At 39.3% G+C, this 6,000-nt stretch overlaps 1 protein-coding gene and 1 pseudogene across 1 annotated transcript in view; both read left to right on the top strand.

The window, feature by feature from the left end:
• The window catches only part of Hibadh (3-hydroxyisobutyrate dehydrogenase), a 105,432-nt gene that overhangs the window by 47,966 nt on the left and 51,466 nt on the right, over nt 1-6,000 (top strand). The gene's annotated exons all lie outside the window — the stretch shown is intronic.
• LOC116098930 lies at nt 7-1,790 on the top strand (annotated as a pseudogene).

Below are 6,000 nucleotides of genomic sequence, written 5' to 3'. Positions count from 1 at the left end.
ATTTTTTATTTATGTGAGTACATTGTATCTGTCTTCAGACACACCAGAAGAAGGCGTCAGATCCCATTACAGATGGTTGTTAGCCACCATGATGTCCCTGGGAGACCTGTTTTCTGCAGTCAGGGGTTAGGGTACCTAAGGGAGAAAGGAGACAGGAGGGGAGACAGGGGAGACACTGTGCTCAAGATGTATTATATAAGAGAAGAATAGAAAAGAAGTTACTCATTTGGTTGTAAGGAGACTTGAAATTCAGTCAGGACTGCTTTTGTGTGGCTTTGCTTTTTCTTGCAGGATGGTAAGGATCCTTTAGTGGTTGTGTGGTTATGGGAACACCAAGAGCAAAGACTGCGTCGGCGATATTATCTTTAACTGCCAGGATGCCCTACAATAGCAAGTTTCTTTAAGGGGACAATTCTTGATCTTTTCATGTGATGGTAGCACCCACAACTCCAGTTCCAAGGGTTCAGTGCTCTCTGGCCTCCGCAGACACCTACACACTATGGCATACACATAAATAAAAATAATGAGTTTTATTATTAATATCTTTTCAAATGTGATTTTTTTTTTTAAAGATAGAGCACACAACTTTTGAGAATGTGAATTGTGATTTTCACAGTTACAGAGGATGTGTTAATATGCACTTCAGACAGTGTTCCCAGGAAGGGAAGATGATGTGGAAAAACTAGTGATAAAGATGAAAACATTGAGGAATTCAAGAGAATTCTGTTTTTATTGAATAAAGATTGGGGAATCTGAATTGAACTTCTCATAGTGGCCTTTTTTTTTTCATCAGATAGTGCTTTACCATATATACCACAGCAATCCCATTACATAGTGCCTCACCATATAGACCATAGCAACCCCATTACATAGTGCCTCACCATATAGACCATAGCAACCCCATTACATAGTGCCTCACTATATAGACCAAACTAACCTCAATCCATAGTGCCTTATTATATAGACCACACTTACCTCATCACACAGTGTAGACTGCCTTTGAAGTTGTTCTCCTGAGGAGGTGCCATCATGGGTGTTGACATTTGCCACAAGGACCAAAAGTTTTGGTGCAAGGAGTGCAAGAGCCAAGACATCTACCTGTGGCTGCTAGTCAAGCTGTACAGGTTTCTGGCCCAGATGGACCAACTCTACCTTCAATCAGGTTGTGCTGAAGAGGTTATTTATGGGCCTCACTAACTGGCCACCTCTGTCCCTATCCCGCATGGTCTGAAAGATAAAGCTTCCTGGCCAGGAGAAGAAGACCCCTGTGGTTGTGGGGATGGTCACAGATGATGAGCGGATTCTGGAAGTCCCCAAGCTGAAGGTGTGTGCACTGCCAGTGAGCAGCCAGGCCGAAGCCGCATTCTCAAGGGTAGGGGTAAGATCCTCTTCACCTTTGACCAGCTGGCCCTGGTTTCTCCCAAGAGCCAAGGCATAGTGCTCCTGTCTGCTCATTGGAAGGGATGAGAGGTATACGGACACTTTGTCAAGACCCCAGGAACCCCACACAGACACACCAAACCCCATGTCCATTCCCAGGGCTGGAAGTTTGAGCATGCCAAGGGCAAAGAATGGCCAGCCAAGGCTACAAAAACTAACTCTGGATGTTATTGTTAATAAAAAAAGCTTTGGATATTAAAAAAGAAAAGAAAGGAAAAAGAAAAGAAACGAGAAGAAAAGAAAGAGGAAGACAGTCAGACATTGGCCTCCTGCTTCAGCCTCCCGAGCTCTGGGATGTAGCTGTACACCACTACTCCTGACTGTTTAATGCTGTCATTATTTATGATTTAAGATAGACTTATTTGTAGAGATTGGACTTGAGTTCATTGTGTAGACTAACCTGGTCTCAACTTGGGATCCTTCTGCCTCTGTCTCCTGAGTTCTGGGATCACAAATATTGTCATATTTGCTCTTCTGAATGACAACTTTGGCACTACACCAAAATAAAATGTTGGCACTAATGTTAATTTGAAGTATGTGTCTGTCTCATGACTCAGAGAATTTGGGAAGGTTACTGTGGAAATGAGCTGTCTGATTTCACAGCCTGACATTTCCCTGTTCTCCACCTTTGTGACTGTACCTCTTGGCTCTTCTCTCACACCACAAAAACATTTTATTGTCTAAAAAATAAATTTGTTTTACTGTTATTTTTTTCTCATTCCATAGTAACTCTGAATTTAATTTTCATTGGCAATTAAAATGTGTATGGCATACCTTTCTTTTATTTATTTATTTAAAGATTTATTTATTTATATGTAAGCACACTGTAGCTGTCTTCAGACACTCCAGAAGAGGGAGTCAGATATCGTCACGGATGGTTATGAGCCACCATGTGGTTGCTGGGATTTGAACTCAGGACCTTCGGAAGAGCTGTCGGTGCTCTTAACCACTGAGCCATCTTTCCAGCCCGCCCCCTTTTATTTATATCTGTCTTTTAAATGTTCTTGAGTTTTTTATGATGCCATTATAATATATATTATTATATAAAGAACTACCAGACATTTACTTATAATCTTCCATGCAAATTCTTTTGGGGAGAAGAATCTTTACTTAAAAAGAACTAAGTTTTTAAGTTAATACTATTTCATTTTATTTATATTATATTGTTTTGTTTATATTTTAATTTCTCTTGATGAAGTTTTAAAACTAATAAAGGATTTAAGCACAAAGGATTCGAAATAAAGTTTAAGATGGAAAATATATCTAATTGTGTGTAGTTTTTTTCTTTCTATAGAACAGTTCCTGTAAATATTCTTTCCTTTTGGCCCTTCCTTAAATTATATTAGATTATATGTGAAGAAGTCATTTCAAATGCGTCTTTGGACTGCAGGACCACAACTTTGACTGGATTGAAGTTGGAGTTGGATTGAAGTTAGCATATGAGCATGTCTTTGATGATGTGGTGCTTGCTTTCTGAAGGGCTCTTCAGTTATTCCCTTTCAGTAATGATCTCAAGGGATGGAGAAGATAAAGTAATTGTCCCCTTAAGGTATTGTGCACCGACCCTTTATCTGGAGGAGATGGTGATGTTGTGTCTGGTCTGTCCTGGCTGTGCTTTGCTTTTCAGTGTTCAGTGGATACGTCATTTCTGAAGCGAAATGGTGGTAAAGCTGTGAGAACAAAGTCTGGTTTCCTGTCTTTGTTGGTATTTGTGGGTTCCTAATCTCCTTAGCGTCCTGGGATGCAGATCTGTGCATCCACACCAGCAGTTTTTATGATGAGGAAGAGGGGAAAAGATAGTATTGAAGCAATTCCTGTCCAGGTCTGCAAAGAGCAGATTGCATTTCGCTGTCAGTGGTGTTAAGTTTATGGCCCCTTTTTGGGAAAGTGCTATTAGGGGTTTGGAGACCTTTATCTTCCTCTGTTTTGCTGTCTCGGATGGAGCTGTTCTCTGCCGTTTGCTGGGTATGATAAATGCTGTACTAAAACTCCTCTGGTAAAGTTTGATCTGAAAGGATTACTGCTTCTTTCTGTTTCCTGAAAATGGAATCACAGCATGCAAATCATCAAACACGCTGCTTCATCGGATCAACAGGAATGTTTACCTCTAATGTCCTTTAAAGCACTTCAGGGATGCAAACCACAAATGACAGCCAGTTTTGTCTGAAACAGTGGTAGAGATAGCCAGACCTTTTCAACCAGAACTTCCAAAGAGAAATGATGAGAGACTGAAGGAATGTCTTATTCTGTCTAAGAAGAAGGAAAAGCAGAGGGTTACACGAGTCTCTTGTATCACAGAAAGATTAGTCCAGGGAGAAAACTTTGAGGTCTTTGGTTCACACATCCTAGCCATTCTTAGTTTTATGTCCCCCAAAAGTTTTCTTTGTGAACATTTCTTACGTTCTGGATATGTTCCCTGTCTGTCTTTGTTGTTTAGTTCTGATTAGTCTGACTAGTGGTATTTTAAGTTAACTGTACATTTAGTAGCTTTAACTGTACATTTTAGTAGCAACCATGGTTTATTGGTGTTTATCCAGCTATTGGGTTGAAATACTTTTCTGATTGAATTCTTCTAACAAGTAAACTTGTTAATAAAAACAGTATTTTTCTTTCTTGGGCAATTTATACATCAGATGATTTGATACAAGTGAGGGCAAATGTATAGCTTGAATTGAGTATATGGGATGATCTATAATTTTTTTTTTTCTGAGACATGATTTCTCTGTGTAGCCCTGGCTGTCCTGGAACTCACTCTGTAGACCAGGCTGGTCTCAAACTCAGAAAACCACCTGCCTCTGTCTCCCAAGTGCTGGGATTAAAGGTGTGCACCACCACTGCCTGGCTGATCTATAAATTGTTATTCTTCCATTTCATTTATATGTCTTAGTATTTCCTTTCCTTAACAGAGGCAGTAAAAAATTGATGTTCCTGGCTCTGTAACTCCCTCTTCAAGTTTCTTTATATTCTATATTCTAGCTTCTATGAATTCCTGCTGGTGATAGATACAACATAAGAAAGATAATAACAATGTTCATAGTCATTTTTGTTGGTAGTAGTAGCTGGTTTTCTTAGTGCTTACCAGAGCTCTTGCACATGCTGCGCAAGCTTATAGAACTGAACTACATCTTGGGTTTTTCAGATTGGGTATCATGTATCACAAGCTTCTTCGACCTTGGAATCTTCTTTTTAAAAACTGTATTGAGGGAAAATGATAATCTGTGCTCAAAATAACAGGTGAGGGATCTGTAAGTATAATTCATTGGTAGACATACTTACCAGGCCCAAAGCCTTAGATTCAGTCAGTCTGAATCATAGAGAAGAGAGAGGGATGGGGAAGATAGAAGAGAGAGAACATGGTAGGTGGTCTTGCTGATGTCTAGAGTCCACTCAGTTCCTTGACTGGGATATAGCATGCAGAGGCTTTTAGTTGGTGGATTCTGGCAGTTTCCTTCATCGTGCTATAGCCCCTCGATCTGTTGGAAGATTGGCGACTTCTAGCACAATGTTAGCTTTTACAGGAGTGTTAGGAGGCCTGCTGCATTTTCAGGACCCAATAATAACCATTTTCCACTCTTTTCTATATGAATTTCATTTTACCTATTAATAATGCTTTAAAAAGTAACTCATGGCCACTTTCTGCCAGGTTTTGGTACACTGCTGGTGATGTCTGTTCCCATCAGTGCTGTAGTCCATGTGCTTATGTTATCTTGAAACTAACTGAAAATCTTACTCAGAAAGCAAGGTATATATTATAAACATGGCTTCATAGCCACTGAGTTAATTAATGTTTACCTTTTAAAATTTCCTCTTTGCTAGTGTTTTTCTTTTCTTTATTAAATGGAACGAAGAATTTCTACCTCTGTTCTTAAAGCTTCTGGGTCAGTGGGTACAGTTCTTGCTTAGTATGTATGAAGACTTTGATTCAAACTCAGCATACTAAACTTGGCATACTCAGGGAATGGAGACAAGAATCACAAGTTCAGAGTCATCCTCTCCACTAACACCAAGTTTGAGGCCAACTCATGTTATCAAAAAAAAAAAAAAATTTCTGTATGTTATAGTTTAAGATTGCCTTATGTACACTTCTTAAAAAGAAAATTGGATTCTTTTTTTACAACTCACTTTTCTATTTAACATATCTTATAGTATGTAGTAAATATGCTTTATTGTTTTCAATACTACAAAATGTTTTATTATATGGACAGTCTTACTGTTACAAAAGAGGCAACTCTAAATATTCATGAGCATAGATGTTTTCAAGTATTTTTCTTTAAAAATGGAAATGCCAGGTCAAAGAATATTATCTATTCTGTTTAAATTAATTTTTTCTTTTGGTGTCTTTATTGAGATAGGGTCTTGCCATACAGTACAGGCTGTCCTGGAGCTCACTGTGTAGATCTGTCTAGCTCTGAACGTGGAGTCCTCCTGACTGTCCTCTGGGGTGCTGGGCCTGGGGCATGCTCTGCCACAGCCAGCAGAGGATCTGTGTTTTGGATTTGGTGGAAGTTGCCAGGTGTTTCAGCAGTTTGCACACTAGTGATGTAGGAGAGTGATCTGATC

This window comes from Mastomys coucha, unplaced genomic scaffold (assembly GCF_008632895.1).
Source record: "Mastomys coucha isolate ucsf_1 unplaced genomic scaffold, UCSF_Mcou_1 pScaffold20, whole genome shotgun sequence".
Taxonomy (NCBI): domain Eukaryota; kingdom Metazoa; phylum Chordata; class Mammalia; order Rodentia; family Muridae; genus Mastomys; species Mastomys coucha.
Note: the sequence above shows the minus strand (reverse complement) of the source record. Positions and strands in the feature narration are given on the sequence as shown.